The following is a 17,390-nucleotide window of genomic DNA, read 5'->3' on the forward strand; positions in this document are numbered from 1 at the left end:
AGTGCTACAACAATAACAATTTCAACACTTTCCTTATTTCTGTACCCCAAATAGTTTACAACCTACTGCCCATATGCTTTCCTCTGCCGCCCATGGTGGACAGGCGCATATGGTGTTTGTAGCAGAACAGAAAGGAGATGATGTGACTGTTATCGCTATACTTCATCTTTTAAATGCACAGGACTCTCCCTGCCTGCTTAAGATGAAGATAGATGCCATTTTGGTATTTTAATTCAGATGCAGAATGTCACAGTACAACACACCAGGCTATCTGGCCTCCGCCAAGATATACTTGTTCTTTGTTTGCTGTTACATTTTAACCTGAAATGAAACAGAAAAATTGCAGTGATTCCACACAAATGTGGAGGGAGGAACATGGGACATGTGTGTGCGGAGGCAGAGGTGCCACATATTGCCCTTCACTGAATACCCACCAGCAGCCCCTGCACAAAGATAACATGTGCTTCGTAATGCATGTGAGAACGGTGTTGTGGTAATTCAGAAGAGGCCAGCTGCTGAACATGTAGTCACATGGTATGTTCCCCTTGGAAATCAGTGTATGTAACTGGCTGAAACTCCACTTGCCAATGGAGCAAACTGGACTAAATTGTGCCTGGCTGACCGAAGGCCCTATGGGCTGTGTGGAGCAGCTGCCTCTGTGTAAGGATGTGGGGGGAGGTTGTAGAGAGCAAAGGCATTGCTGTCTATATTGGAAAGCAGGGTCCTGGATGGCCAAGGCAGAGATGGAGCTGCAGGTGGTGGGGAACAGCAGGCTCTGTTTTCTGTTGTGTTCATCACGCAATCTTTAATGAAAGAGTTGAGTTGGTAATATAAGAGCTCATGTTGCTTTAATGCAAATAACAACACTTTGCAGCAGCTGGGAATAGCTGGGGCCCACGGCTGTTTAGCCGCACCCAATCCTATCCCCAGAACACTTCCTGGTTGCCACCTGAATCACGGGGTTTTCGGAGCAGGGCAGGTGCAGAAGGGAAGTCCCCCTTCCCTGGCTGTGTGTACTGCTTGGGGTGGGGCAATATGACTGCCTTGCACTTCCTACATGCAGGGATAGCTGGGCTGCCATACGTTGGGCCCTGTGTGAACCCCATCAGAGTAAACACATAGGTGCAAGGGGTGATGTGGCACCACAGCCATTCAGGAGAGGGCCAAGGGGGCAAAAAATTTTTTTAAGGGGATCACACAAAAGGTGGCACAACTGCAGGTATAAATGATCAAAAGGCAGAGGAGACTGACATACATAAGGATGCTCTCATGCAACAGCTGGACTCCCCTCTAGCCCTCACCAGTGCTGGTGCATATATTCACCTCCTGATTGACTTAAAAATGAATTGACTCCATGAGGCAGATGCTTCTTTCACTTCCCCTGGTGTAAATCAGGAGTTTCTCCACAGAAGTCAGTGGAGTGACACTGGGGGAAAGCTGACATAAACAAAGAGAATCAGGCTCCCCATCTGTGTGCACGACGACACTGTATGCAAGCCATTAATAATGTGTAAGGGGAAACGACCTACATTTCAATCCAAAATCTGCGATGTGAAAAAGTCAACATAAGAAGGTGTTTTAAAAAAAGTAGTATTAGTTAAATGGAAAGGAATATATGTTTGCAGCTCCAAAGCAGATGCATTAAAAATAAATAAATTAATGAATAACGCTAGCAAGCAAGAGAAATTAATACTTTCACCCTAACGAGGAACAACCAGCAGAGCATTTGTTATGCAAATCTTTTCATTATTGCAAATCCCGAGTGCTGATAAGAGATAAACGGTGTTCTAGCTTTATTTCAAGGAGCTGCCGCACAGACACAAATATGCTGATTTTATTGCTGCAAAGAAAAAAAAAATTCTTCCGTACATTTATTTTTGTTATCGGAACATGAGTTCTGGAGCCTGCCTGAAAAGCCACTTGGCCCACTGAGGCTTGTTCATTTTACTACTTTGTTTTCCATTGAGGTGACATTTGCTCTTGAATGACCTACTGTCTTTTATCTCCACAGCTCTGCCTGGATTGGCTATTCTTTATATGCGCATACATTAAATTTTGGGTGAAATGGAGCTCCCTGAGGTCTGTTTCTTATTCCCTTCGATTTTCACTAATCCTATCATCTGTTTGAAACAATGGGCTAGATCCTCACTGGTGTAAACTAGCATAGCTCCAGCAATGCTCATTTTCACCAGCTGAGGCTCAGGTTATTTCCAAAATCTGTCCCTATTCCTTCAACTTCACCACTAAACCCTTGTCCAGGCTTTGATAATTTCTTACCTTGACTATTGCAACTTCCTCCTCTCTGGCCTTCCATCACGTCTTCCAATCCATTCAGCTGCAAAGCTTGTGGCTACTTTGTCTGCTGCTCTGGCAACATCCAGGCCCCCTTCAAATTCCTTCACTGGCTTCCTCCCATGTGCAGGATCAGATTCAAACTTTTTGTCCTCACCTTCACAACCTAGCCCAGTTTAGCTCTCTCTGCAGTTGTCTCTTTTCACTCCCTGCCTTGCCCCCTTTACTCCAGCCATGCTGCACAGCTAATCATTCTTTCATGGCGTTCATGTCTCATCTTTGTGACTTCTTCCATTCATCTCTCTATGCCCGGAACCTCTTCCAGGATGCTGTCCAACATACTGCAAACATCTCCTCTTTCTAGCCTCTCTTCAAAACATCCTTCTTCCATAAGGTCTACAAACCCTGATTGCCTTATGATAACCTCGTGTGCGCACGTGTGGGTTAGAGTTTGTGAGTCAAATTCTCTGCTGTGGCTACAGCACTGTATGGCTGGATTCCTGGAGAGCTTAGGAACTGCTCTAATCTATACCATGGAGGAAGTTCCCAAGGGATCATTAGCAAGTTGGGGACAGCTGGAGTACAGCAAACTCCAGACCACCTTCTCTCTGATGTCTCCAATGCAACCTCTGTGGAAGTGGGGTGGCATAGTAGCTGGCTACACTGGCATAGTGCCCATTGGTGATTCTTCTACACTGGAGGGATTTCCAGCTGGGGAAGATGTGGATGGTTTCAGCCAGAGCAGCACAAAGTAGGGTAGGTTATACTGTCCCTTGAGCGTGGAGGATGGCTAAGAAAGAGTGAAATAAAACCCTGCTTTAAGGAGCTGAGATCAGATTCTGGCCCAGTGTGACTCATGTGAGTCAGTGTTGCAGGTTCAGGTGCCTGTACTGTACATGCACAGAGAGAGAATATTTGCAATGGTGTTTGAAACCACTGTTGCTCTGCTCTCCCCCAAACCCTTTAGAATTGTGCTCAGCTACAAGAGACATTGGACAGATTCTGCTCTTGGTTTTGCTGGAGCACACCTGGAATAATTCCACTGAAGTCAATGGAGGTGATCCCAATGTACATTTGTTTAACTGAGATCATCATCTGACCTATCATGTCAATATATATAATTTACAATCCCTTTTCCACACAACAATATATTTGCAAAGTTAACACAATATAACTCCAAAAGCTTTACATCCAGCTATTTTCAGCCTGTCTAGTCCATGTAGCTCTATATCTCCTGCCTCACTTTTGTTTTTAATATTTCATTTGTGCTTTATTGCCAAATTAAATCAATTTTATGGCTACAAAGAGTCCTGTGGCACCTTATAGACGAACAGACGTATTGGAGCATGAGCTTTCGTGGGTGAATACCCACTTCCTCAGACACATGTGGTGGAAATTTCCAGAGGTATACATGCAGGAAGAATCAGTCTAGAATCAGTCCACTTTTAGAGCTGATTTCTCTGACCCAGCACCAGGCAGGCATACTTTCGGATCCTGTTAGAAATACTCTTTGCTGCCTGTAACAAGTTGCTTATTTGCTTGGCCATTCCACTGTTTTATCCCAACTTCCTGTGGGTCTTAGCTCCACAAGATGTAGTTCAGATGAAACTGGCAAACGCATTTTAAAATCCAAATAAATTATATCGCATGGGCTCTGCTTGAGACTCTAAAATAAGTTACTTACTGACAACAAATAAGGTGTCCCTGGCCTCTGTTTGCTAGAAGCTGGGAATGGGCAACAGGGGATGGATCAGTTGATGATTCCCTGTTCTGTTCATTCCCTCTGAAGACCTGGCATTGGCCACTGTCAGAAGACAGGATACTGGGCTAGATGGCCCCTTGGTCTGACCCAGTAGGGCCGTTCTTATGTTCTTATGTACTTGGGCAGGATCTTCATTTTACACCTCTAGAGTAGACAGTCTCTGTAGACATTAACATACATGGACATTATTCTCACCTGAGCCTCGGAAGGGTTCTTTTCCTGCAGTAAAGATGTTTATGGTCTGGCGACTCCGAAGTTCATACAAGGCTCCAGTTTTCATTTCCCAAGATTCTCATTGACTTAAATGGGTGCAGTGTAGGGCTCTGTCACAGTAGCATTAAGAATATGAATTGGCTATGGCTACTATTTTCTATCTAATCTGACCTATGTTCTTACGTAGCATGCAACACTACAATGTCTCGGCACATCTTTCCCCAGAAGGGAAGGAGTATGATCTGGCAGTTAAAACACAAGCATGGGAGTTAGGTCTCGTGGTTTTTCTTCCCCTTTCCCCCAGAAACCAGCCGTGTGACCTCATCATCAGAGTTGGTCAGCATTTTTTCACACAAAGGTTTTCAACCAAAAATGGTCTTTTATTCCAAAATTATTTTTTTCCAAAAAAATTCAACATTATTGATTTTTTTCTATTGAACGTGTGTAGTGGATGTTTTAAACAAATTTTATTGAACTCATTTTCCAAGTGTTTTGTGAATTTTTTCATTTACTGAAAAAACTGTTGTCAGTAAGCAAATAAGCCCTATCGTTATGCGGAAAAACACATGGACAAAATGTCCCTCCCTGTTTTGTTTTTTTTAAAATCAGAACTAAATTTGACTTGTTCTAAGTACCTAATAGGATCAGTAATTTTTTACTAATTATATAATTACTCTAGATTGTTATGCAGTGCTGGCAATTAAACACTTGAAATACTTTTCGTTTTAAGAATAATTACATAATCCCACCGAATCTGTGCAACTGACATTACGTTTTATGATTTACTACTCTGTGCCACTTCACTTGCTTTGTCATTTGCACATATGCAGTAAACTGGCATAGTTCTATTGACTTCAGTAATGATTTACATCAGTTCTTTGGGTACTGTATAACTAAATAATATAATATACATACTGCTCTTGGAAGCTAATTTTTCTAAAAGTGAATTTAGCAGGTGCAGAAGTGATTGCCCTGCAGACCTGTAGCGGGGTCAGCCACTCCTGCCCCTGAGGGGTTTAAAACAGCCCTGGAGGAGGGCTGTGGAAGGGCAAGATGACTGGGCTGATTGGGAGGAAGCAGGCTCAGCTGGGGTCATGCCCCAATCAGGGCCCAGCTGGCCCTATAAAGGTTTGAGCCAGGAGCTCAAGCTAAAAGTCTCTCTCTGCATTCAGAGAGAAGGCCTTTGGCTGCAGGGAGCTTAACCAGGTATCTGGAGTGGAGCAGGTCTGGGGAAAGGCCAAGGGAGCCGCGGAGCTCCGGCCTAGGAAATCTGCAGGCCTGGTAAGGCCTATTAGGTACTGGGTTGCAGGGGCAGCCCATGGGTAGCCAGAGGCAGCAGGTCTGAACCCCCTTTGCCTGTGATGTGTGGCTTACACTGAAGTCCACCCCAGTGAGCTAGATGGGGACTGGCAGTAGCCTAAGACTGAGGTGAACTGGGAGGGGGAGACCCTGAGACTGAGGGGATTCTGCAAGGCTGGGCAGAAACCCAGTAAAGGGGCACTGGGTCCTGGGAGGGACACAGAGGCCAGAGTGAGGTAAGGCAGATCACTGGCCTGAGGTTGGAAAATGAGCCAATTCCTGAGGATAACCAGCAGGAGGTGCTGCAGGGGTGAGTCTGCACCCTTACAAGACCATAACTCCAAATCCTGAATTCCATGCTCTGGGCCCTCCCTGAAAAATGATCCATGTAGGTGGACCCATATGCTTGTGTAGAGCCACATTGACTCTTTGGGAATGTATAGTTCTGCCAAGGTTGATTACTTTGCAGCATCCAGGTCTCAGTTTTTACTCACTAGTGTCAATGGGAGTTTGGCCAAAGGAAATACTGAGGGCCTGACTGTCCACCTCTGATCCACATGCAGAGGAACCATTTCCAGATGTAGCTAGCCATTCTCATACCAAACCAGAGGTCATGCATGGCACAATCCTCTTCTTCCCACAGAGGGCTCTTTGCAAGTACAGGATCCATGCATGGGAATTACATGGGTCCAGGAGAGGAAGGGTCAGGATAATAGTGCCATGCAATATCCCCCAAATGCTGCACTAGTATATGTATGAGGTCCCCTCTGTCTTTTGGAACCTCCCAGTACATGTGGTCCAGCTGCTGGTTCAGGAATGCCTGGTAGTTCAGGAGCCGGAGTGTAGTTAAGGGTATGTTTACATTGCAGTTTAAAAATCCAGGGCTGTCTCATGCCAGCCTGCTCAGGCTTGTGGGGCTCGGGCTAAGGGGCTGTTTAACTGAGGTATAGACATTTGGGCTTTGGATGGAATCTGGGCTCTAGGACCCTGCAAGATGGGAGGATCCCAGAGCTTGGGCTGCAGCCTGAGCCCAAAAGTCTACACTGGAATTAAATAGCCCTTTAACCTGAATCCTGCGAGCCCAAGTCAGCTGGCACAGGCCAGCCACAGGTTTTAAATTGCAGTGTGGATATTCCCAGTAACTCTGTGGGCTCATAAAGTAAGCTCAGGGCTTCTGCATGGATGGCCCAGATCTTCTGGGATACATATGCTCTAACAGCAGAATTGCTGCCAATTCAATGGTGGGATGTGGGTATCTGTGTGAGAGAGACCTCTGCCCTCAATAGGACGCCCCCTGAGAAGAACCTTGTGGAATTTTAATTTCTATCCGACTGCCTTGAATGGATACATTTGTGGGAAGGGATCAATCAGACCCAAATAAAGGAGCACTTCAAGTCCTGGCCCTATAGTTTTCTATATAACTGCAGAAGAGAGCCTAGTATGGGATGATTTTGCACAAGGTTCCCTCGTACTTCCACACTGACGTGTTTTAATTTGGTTCTAGAGCTAAGAGGGGAGTTCAGTCCTTGGCTGCTTTGCTAAGGCAGCCAACTGGTTTCTTATGCTTTTGGTTTATGCTGTTATCATAAAAAAGTATGAGTGCTTGAAGCAGGGCTCCCTCCCCCTTGGGGTGCCCCCTTGTGTCAGTGCAGGAGGTTGCCTCTATTTTCAGCTCCAGCACCTCCTGATAGCTGCCTGCCATTGGCGCCAGGTCTTCTGTAGCTCAGCCCTGCGGCCAAGTCACCTACGGTCAGACCTCTTCTGGAGTGTCATAAACAAGTCCAAACAAAACTGAACAGTTCCTCTACCCTCTTGGGCTGCTGAAGTCTTTTCTTCTTACAAACTCCATCTTAGGGCTTCCCTAGCAAGACCCCATGATATTCATGTAGTACACTCCCCTCCGTTGTCTGTCTGTCTGTACCCTACTCCCGTCTGCTCTCAGCCAGAGAGACCTGTGTCCTCTGCCATCTTCCCTCACCACACCACCCCCGAGTTCCTACAGTCTACTTATTATGGCTTAGCTCTGCCCCCTCATGTTTTGTGTGTATGGGGAGGTTTTAATGTTTCATTGTTTTTTCTGGTTCAAATTTTAAGTGGTTTTAATATTTAAACAAATTTTTATGGTCCTTGATATGAGTGAGTGTAGGGGAAGGAACAAAACTAAGTGAGAATAATGGATTAATGGGTCAAATTCTTCATGTACCTTCAGAAAGAAAGGAGGCTAGGACTTGATGCCATTAAATTAAGTAGACTTCATCACCATCTATTAATTTCAACAGCAGGAATCTCATTGTTCTCTGCTGCATTATTTATAATGAAACTGTAATAGTTTGAAGACAATTTTTTTTTCATGAATTCTGGGTCTGTTTCCATTATATGATGGTCCCAATGGCTTTAGTTGCTTTTAAATTTCTGTTTGCACATGGAAGTAACAGACGAAAGAGCAGTATGGAGTGGCCAACGGCCAGGCAAGCTATTCCTGCATAGTTCTGCCTGTGAACCTCAGCTCTCTCATTGTAACCATGGCCCTTGTCCTCAGGAGATGCTGCTAATCCTGCCAGACATTCCTGGTGGTTTTGTAAGGCGGGAAAGTGTCCAGGAAGGGGCAAATGCTGTTATCCCCTCTGTCATAAACAGATGGTTAAGGGTTAATGTCTCTTTTACGTGTAAAGGGTTAAGAAGCTCAGTAACCTGGCTGACACCAGACCAGAGGACCAATAGAGGGACAAGATACTTTCAAATCTTGGTGGAGGGAAGTCTTCGTTTGTGCTTTTTATGTTGTTTGTTGTTTGCTCTTGGTGCTAAGAGGGACCAGACATACACCCAGGCTTTCCCAATCTTTCTGAATCAGTCTTTCATGTTTCAAAATTGTAAGTAAAAGCCAGGCAAGGCGGATTAGTCTTACGTTTGTTTTCTTAACTTGTAAATGTCTTTTTGCTGGAAGGATTTTTACCTCTGTTTGCTGTAACTTTGAATCTAAGGCTGAGGGTTGTCCCTCTGGTCTATATGAATCTGAGCACTCTGTAAAGCATTTTCCATCCTGATTTTTCAGAGATAACTTTTACTTTTTTTCTTTCTTTAATTAAAAGCTTTCTTTTTAAGAATCTGATTTTTCCTTGTTTTAAAATCCAAGGGATTGAGTCTAAACTCACCAGGGATTGGTGGGGGGAAAGGAGAGGGGATGGTTAATTCCTCATTTTAAGAGCCAAGGAGTTTGGATCAGTGTGAAGCCTCTCAAGGCAACCCAGGGAGGGGAAAGTCTGGGGGGGAAAGGAGGGGGATTGTTAATTTCTCCTTGTTTTAAGACCCAAGGGGTTTGGGTCTGGGTTCCCCAGGGAAGATTTTGGGGGAACAGAAAGTGTGCCAGACACTAAATTCTGGCTGGTGGCAGCATACCAGATTTAAACTAATAATTAAGCTTAAAAGTGTTCATGCAATCAAGCTTAAAAGTGTTCATGTCCCTTTTTGTACCCTAAAGTTCAAAGTGGGGGAAAAACCTTGACACCCTCGACAGCAGAGGGCATTGAGTTCAGTAGAACACCATGGCTTGGAGGCCAGGAGGAGACAGGCAGGATTCCCGAATCCAGTCAGTGGCTGAATAAGGAATCTGTCAGCATGTTGCTTTACAGTGGAGACTTAGGGGTTGGCTGCACCTCCCATTATGTGGATTCCTTGTCTATCTTTCTGCGTGGAGTGGGAATGCGGGCAGCAGGGTCGCAGGACCTGAGGCTAGAGCAGTGTGTTGCTGCTTCCCTATCTGTAAGGGGAGGATTCCTTTCCCTTCTCCGCATCTCCTGATGCGACAATCCCCAGCACACAGACAGGTCACCATGTGGTCCACTAGGGAGAGGTTTTAAGCCTAGAAACCAGAAGTATATTGAAGCCAATGTAAAGACTCCTATTGACAGCAATGGGCTTTGGATCAGATCTTAGAGTGTACCAAACCCATTTCACTTGTGACCTAAACCAGATTTGACTTATGCCATTGATCACTGAAGGTCTGATATAAACAACAACCTCACTGCAGTCACAGGACACTTGATTGAGTAAAGCCTAAAGGATTTAACTCTCAATTAACGAGACACATTTACAGTGACATCTGATCATATTAATTAAAAGAAAATTAACTTAAAATGATTTCTCCATTGCTGAGATGATCTGGGATATCTGTTCCTACTTGATAGCAAAAAAAAATTCGCTCATTTGGCTTGTCTCTCAGAAGCCAGGGCAGTCCTCTGTGTAGTAATTCTTAAACTTGAAACCAGAGTGGAATTCTAAATGGATTAACTAGTACTATATCACTCTAAAGTTAGTTTCCTTTTTAAAATTAGATTTCTTCAGGTTTATATCATTACAATTCTTATATGTACATTCCCAATCACATTAGCAATTACCAATAGATTGTGTTCATTTTCTTTTAAAAATATTTTGCCATTAGACCCTAAAGTATATTTAAAAAAAAAAAGCAAAACTAGCCCAGGCTGAAATGGAGTTTTGCTAGTTCTCATGAGATTTTAGTGCGTACCTTGCAACATATAGCGTTTTTTTTTTTAAAACTCCAACTACTGAAATCATGCTAGTACATGAGAATTGCAGCTTTCGTTTTTTAAAAAAAGGAGTAAGCTTCTGGCTCTCAAAATTGCAGAGGAACTTGAAAATGCAGCAAGAGCACCCTAATGGCTTCAAAGTCAGATAAAAAGAACTCAGCATTAAATACTGCAAATATATACAATACATATTAAGGGTGAAATTCACCCCCTACAGAGGCCCAACACAAAGTCTGAACTCCAATTAAATCCCCACTTATGTCCTCAGAATAGGACTTGCACTTTGTTTCCCGCTAACATGATCTTCGATCTGATAACCAACCCCTGTTGATCAGAGTAATCTTGGAGTGATGTTGAAAGAGAGGCAGTCCTGAAGGCAGTGGATCCATTGAGGACTCTGAAGATGATGACTTGGTCCTTGAATTGGGCCCACTATTGAATATGGAGCACTGCTGTGGCATGCCTTTGTCTATCTGTTCCATTTAGGAGACTGGCTGATGCATGTTGAACCAACTGCAGCTTCAAATGTTTCCTTAGTTAGAGAAAATCCTAGCAACTCTGCTGATAAGTGACAAAAGTGTGGATCGCCATGGCTAAGACTTCAGCCAAGAAGAAGCTTACTGTATTGCTTTGGGGAGTTATGAAGGTGATTTTCTCTGGAAATGGTCTGAATTAGCCCTTTCAACCTTGAATAAGGTTCTCTCTTTCCTGTTGATGCTACTGAATTAACTTCTCCCTCTTATCATTTACTGATATTTTTCTCTCTCATTTCCAGATGCTTGAATTGTGTTAATTGTGTTAATTACATCACATTACATCACATACAAATACATCACCACCTTGCAGACAGCAACTATCTAGCCAAAGAAGATAAAATGGACTCTCTTCAAAGCCTGTCAAAGCTCTCTCTTCCTAGCTGAGCTGGCCAGGGGATCACTAGTAGTAAGGCATTCCTTGAGAGCACAGAATTTGAACTGATATTAACTGCTACAGAAGGACAGTGGGATTCCACAGGGATCGGTGCCAGGCCTGATGCTATGCAACATTTTCATCAATGATCTGGAAGTTATGTATATAATCTCTGCTGGTAAACATTGCAGATGAGTAGTAAATAATGATGAGGTCAAGGCAATCCTACAGACAGGGCTGACTCTGGCTTTTTTGCCGCCCCAAGTGGAGGGAAAAAAATCCCCCGCCTTTGGGGTGGCTGGAGCCAGGATGCAAACTTTTGGCTAGTGGGACTCCCTGTGCTGCAGACGTGCCCCTGGCCGTGGAGTGTGCACCCCGGCTAGCAGCAGGGAGGGAGAGGGAGCCTGGGGGTGAGAGAGAAGCGGGGTGGCCAGGGCTTCCTTCAGCCAGGGTGCTCACCACTCGGCCCCTCCTGCCGTGCCGCCTGCAAGGAGAGCTCCGCGCTGCTCTGGTTGGCGGGGAGGGAAGGACACGGGCTGCCGGGCTTGCTGCAGACGTGGCACTGGCTGGGGCAGACGGAGCGCGCAGCCATCTCCCAACAGGGCACTTCCCTCCTCCGAGCCGCCACCCCCTACAGGGCTGCCAGAGCAGCGAACAAAAAGAAAAACAAGAGAAAAAAAAGGGCAGCCGTGCCACCCCCTAGGATTGGGCAGAATGCCGCCCCTAGAATCTGCCGCCCCAAGCACAAGCTTGCTCGGCTGGTGCCTGGAGCCGGCCCTGCCGACAGAGCGATCTGGTTCACTGGATAAACTGGGCTCCTTCCAGGAAAATGTAGCCAGATACAAGGTTATAAATCTAGGAATCGAGGAATGCAAGCCATGCCTACAGAATGGAGGATTGTATTTTGCAAAGTGATTCTGAAAGAGATTTAGAGGTCATAGGGGACAAGCAACTGAAAATAAGCTCCCAGTGAAATGCTGCGGCAAAAAGTGTGATCCTTGGATGTATAAAGAAGGGTGCAGTGAGCAGTAGGAAGGTGATTTTATGTCTGTATGTGGCATTGGTGAGACTGATACTAGAATACTGCATATAGCTCTGGTGTTCACATTTTAAAAAAGGATGTCGAAAATTTGGAGATGGGGCTGAAAAGAGCCATAAATATGATTTGAGGGCTGGAGAAAATGCTTTACAATGAGAGACTTAGAGATCAGTCTGTTTAGCTTATCAAAAAGAAGACTGAGAGGTGAGCTGATTAGTCTATAAGTACCTTCATGGGGAGAATATAGTGGGTACTAACGGGCTCTTTAATCTACTGGAGAGAAGCAGAACAAGAACTAATGGCTGGAAGTTTAAAACAGACAAATTTAAATAAGAAACTAGGTGCAATTTTAACTGCGAGGACGATTAAATGTTGGAACAAACTTTACCAAAGGAAGTGGTGGATTCTCCATCTCTTGATGTCCTCAAATCAAGACTGGATGCCTTTCTGGAAGAGAAGCTTTTTCCAAACACAAACACAAGTTATGGGCTCAATACAGAGGTAACTGTGTTAACGTCTCTGCCCTGTGATATACAGAGAGTCAGTCTAGATGATCTAATGGTCCCTTCTGACCTTAAACTCTACAAATCCCCATTGACTCTAATTCCCATTCTTTGACTAAGATATACAATAAAAAATCCTGCGCAAATCTTACACAGTATCGACTAGAGTGACATTTTGCAATTTAATTTGAGAAGTCAGTCTGAAAACTTCTCTCCTTCATGGTGAGTTCACCCAATTCTTGAACCCTCTGCAAAAGCATGTGGCTTACCCTACAAAGTTAACTTGCTGTTGTCACCTTCCCTGCTATTTTGTGGTATTTCATTTTGAATTAGAGCCATAATAACTGGCCTACAACTAGATTTGCATGGAACTCAGAAGAATTTGATGTAAAAATGTATGAAGTGTCTTGAAAATTTTACACCCCCTAAATTCAACGCTGTGTGAAATTTCCAGGAAATGGCTATTTTTTGCTTTGAAATAAATAAAACCTCAAATGAATGGATATCTGCATGTTTTCAGTGCAAACTTATTTTCACTCATAATAATCCATTTTAAGAACAAGTTAGACCAGAGGGGGGCAAACTACAGTCCGTGGGCCTGGCCTGCCCGGCTCATGAGCTCCCTGCCCCTCCCCGACTGCTTCCTTCCCCTGTGGCCACACTGCCACGCTGGCAGTGCTCTGGGCAGCAGGGTTGCTTGCTTCTGCTGAGCAGTGCAGCAGTGTGTCTGTCTCTGGCTGAGTGGCGCAGCTTCCAGACATGCTGCTCTGAGCGGCATGGTAAGGGGGCAGGGGCTGGGGGATTGGATAAGGGGCAGGGATAAATTGCAGGGGCAGGCAGGGAGCAGTTGGATGGGGCAGAGGTTTTGGAGGGCCTGTCAGGGGACAGTGGTGTGGATAGGGGTCAGGGGATGGGAAAAAGGGGGGGTTGGACAGGGGGTGGGGTCCCGGGGGTGGTTATGGGTGGTCAGGGGACAAGGAGCAGGGGGGGTTGGATGGGTTGGGGGCTCTACGGGGGGCAGTCGGGGGAGGAAGTGGGAGGGTGCAGATAGGGGTGGGGGCCAGGCTGTTTGGAGAGGCACATCCTTCCCTACCCGGCCCTCCATACAGTTGCGCAACTCCGATGTGGCCCTCGGGGCCAAAAACTTTGCTCACCCCTGAGTTAGACAGACACCTGTCAGGGATAGTAGAGGTTGTCAAACCTTAGTCCCAGATTTGGACCTTAGCGTCCAAAATATGGGGGTTAGCATGAAAACCTCCAAGCTTAGTTACCAGCTTGGACCTGGTACTTGCTGCCACCACCCAAAAAATTAGAGTGTTTTGGGGCATTCTGGTCCCCCCGAAACCCTTCCCTGGGGACCCCAAGACCCAAACCCTTGAGTCTCACAATAAAGGGAAATAAATCTTTTCCCTTCCCCCCTCCAGGTGCTCCTGGAGAGATACACAGACACAAGCTCTGTGAATCTAAACAGAGGGAGTCCACCCTCTGTAATTCCAATCCTGGAAACAAAAGCACTTTCCTCTTCACCCAGAGGGAATGTAAAATCAGACTAGTAAATTTAACACACACAGATCTCCCTCTGACTTTTTCCTCCCACCAATTCCCTGGTGAGTACAGACTCAATTTCCCTGAAGTTTCCCAGAAAAGAAAAACTCCAACAGGTCTCAAAAAGAAAGCTTTATATAAAAAAAAAAAGAAAAATACATACAAATGGTCTCTCTGTATTAAGGTGACAAATACAGGGTCAATTGCTTAAAAGAATATTGAATAAACAGCCTTATTCAAAAAGAATACAATTCAAAGCACTCCAGCAACTATAGACATGTAAATACCAAAGAAAAGAAACCACATAACTCACTATTTGATCTCTTTGTCCTTACACTTGGAAACAGAAGATTAGAAAACAGAAATCACTTCTCAAAGCTGAGAGAAAAGCAGGCAGACAGACAGAGACTTAGCCACAAACTTCCCTCCACCCAGAGTTGAAAAAAAAATCCTGCTTCCTGATTGGTCCTCTGGTCAGGTGCTTCAGGTGAAAGAGACATTAACCCTTAGCTATCTGTTTATGACAGAGGTATACTCAGTCCTGCTTCAGCATGGGGGAATGGCCTGGATGACCTCTCGAGGTCCATTCCAGCCCTGCATTCCTATGATTCTGTGGTTTCCTCTCAAGAAGAATTTTTGGATCTAGGTGGCATTTTTCTCATCAATGGGACCCTATTGGAGTTTGCAGCAAAATGTCCAAAAACGATGATGTGGAGATTTGCATTTCTATATGGATATTTTGTATCTCAAATGCACCCAGTGCCACCACTTTCTCATCACATCATTGCATATACAAACGTGAGGGTCTACAGCACCACTGAATGGTTTACCAGTGCCCCAAATCCAAGCTGTTCTCCTTTCCCCCGCTCTCAGCCTCTGTCTCCCAAGCTCACGTCCAGAGCTGTAACCGGGTGGGACAAGTGGCCTGAGCAGCACAAGCTGCCTATGGTGCAAAGCCAAAGGGGGGGGCTTTGGAGGTGGAAAAACGGGGTAGAAGGAAAAAATGGTAGGTGGTAGAGCCCTGCAGCAGGACTGAGATCCCATGGGTCCCGCAGGACACACTGCCAGAGTAGTGGGAGTGGGATGAAGATTCAACAATAATGTGGGAGTGGGTATTGCGGGGCAGGATGGGAGTGAGATTAAAAAATAGTCTCATGCAGGGCTCTATTAGGGGACACAAATATGTTTGCTCGCCCCGGGTGCTAAAATGCCTAGTTTTGGCACTGCTCCCATCTCTCCCCAGCTTCTGCCACCTCCAGTCTCTCTGCTCACCCCAGCTTTGCTCCTCTCAGATCCCTTCTTCATGACTCACTGTGATCCACAAGCCTCACCCTGACTTTTTCCAACCTGGTTACTCCTTGTAGGCTGACCTCAGTACTCTTCCAGACCCGAATTCACCCCAAAATCATCCTATTGCAGGGACTAATCCCTCTTACTGGACCCTCAAAGAGAAAGTGTTAGGATTGGCGCCTTTTCAGAGACAGTAAAACATTCCTCACTGAACACTGTTAGCAGCTAGACGCACACACTTTACTGAACTTACATTGCCCTGGTCATTTATAATGAAAGCGAAACCAGTTTACTAACAAAAGAGCAGGGGTGAAGTGATAGCTGGTAAAAGAGATAAAGGCAGAAATGGCTACAAGCAAACAAAAGTGAAACCATGCATCTAAAAATCTAAAACTTAATCTATCAAGATACAGTCTTTGTTCACAATGGTTTCTCTTGTCCTAAGTCCCCTTTCTAGCCTTTTACCAGCCAGGGTCCATCACAGAGATCAAATCACTTTGCTTCTTTGTCTTCTAAGGAGAAGAATAAAGATGGAGCCTCTCTCTGTTCCTTATATCCCCAAGTTAGGAATGCATCCTCGGGATTCAGTGTCTTAAGTCTCTCTGGGGTACAGGTGCCACGTTAATTCTCTGTCTCTTGAGTTCAGGATCCGGATAAGCCCGGCCAGTTTACCTCAATGGTTTTGTTTACTGCTAATATGTAAATTGAAGTAAACCCACATTCCTTTGTCTAGGACAGACCTGTTTATCACTTTTACCTAGGCTAGGCTGTCTGGTCTAAAACATGTTCTAGTAACATCACACAGAGGGAATTAATAACTTCACTTATAACATTAACATGTGCATTATCAGCGTGTTATTACCATTCATATGATACCTCCTAAGGCATACTTTGTACAAACATTATTGCAGTAGCGTGTAGGGTGTGAACACAGGGGTGCCTAGGGTCACACCCAGCCTGGCTTTAATTCCACCATCACCCTTCTCCGTGGCCTCTACCATCCCAGCCAAGGCTGGCTTTAGGTTGATTCCCTGGAATCGTGCCCCCCACCTAAGGGGGCCCTGCTCCGGGGGTCTTTGGCACCATTTTGGCAGTGGGGGGTCCTTCGGTGCCACGGAAGACCCGGAGCAGACCCCCCTGCCGCCAAAGTGCTGCCAAAGCCCCCGATTGCCGCTGAGTATTTGAATTGGGCCCCGTGGATCATAAAACTGGCCCTGATCCCAGCACCCTTACAGGAGACTGATGCAGGGACACAGAGTGGCCCCTTGAAACAGGAGACCTTATTGAAGCAGTCTCATCCTTGCCCTAAAGGACCATAAATCAGTGGAGACTTGAAAGGGCCAAGCTCAGGTCCATGCTTCCCATCCCTGCCCCTTCACCAACATGGTTGCTATGCCAAGCTGGCAAATCTTGCCTCTGCCAGGGGAGTACTCATGAGGCCAGCTACAGACAAATTCCAGCTCCCTTGCGCTGTCTGAATGGGGTAAAGGAGCCAGAGCACAAAGAATATTTCTATTATTCAGACTCAATTTTCATCCGCTCACTTTCAAACCACTGCTTCTAATTATACCATTGCTCAACTCAAATAATGCCTCTTCCTAACTGAGGTACCCATCTCCACGGTATTTGAGTGCCTTACAATCTTTAATAAATTTATACTCCCAACACTGCGGTGAGGGAGGGAAGTACGATCACCTTTTCACACTGCAGCACAGAGAGAATCAAGATATGTCTACACTGCAGCTGGGACTGTATTTCTCACTATGGATAGACAGACACATGCTAGTTCTGCTTGAGCTAGTGTACTAAAAATAGCAGTGTGGCTACACCCAAAGTATTACCATGCCCAATCCGCTGGGGAAGTACTTGGGCAGCTAATCCAAGCTGCTCTGGCCACACTGCTATTTTTAAGCGTTCTAGCATGTATCTGTTTACCTGTGCTGGGAATCATGCTCCCAGCTGCAATATAGACATACCCTAAGGGACTCACT

The 17,390-nt window shown here is 45.3% G+C and overlaps 1 long non-coding RNA gene across 5 annotated transcripts in view; it reads left to right on the forward strand.

The window, feature by feature from the left end:
* Positions 1-10,923, forward strand: part of LOC115648068 — a 49,722-nt gene extending 38,799 nt beyond the window's left edge. For all 5 annotated transcript variants that reach the window (XR_003999452.1, XR_003999451.1, XR_003999455.1 and 2 more), the window contains one exon: positions 10,889-10,923. This is a non-coding gene — a long non-coding RNA (uncharacterized LOC115648068). The remainder of the gene's footprint in view (positions 1-10,888) is intronic.
* Positions 10,924-17,390: the final 6,467 nt, after the last annotated feature.

This window comes from Gopherus evgoodei, chromosome 3 (assembly GCF_007399415.2).
Source record: "Gopherus evgoodei ecotype Sinaloan lineage chromosome 3, rGopEvg1_v1.p, whole genome shotgun sequence".
In the NCBI taxonomy this organism is placed as follows: domain Eukaryota; kingdom Metazoa; phylum Chordata; order Testudines; family Testudinidae; genus Gopherus; species Gopherus evgoodei.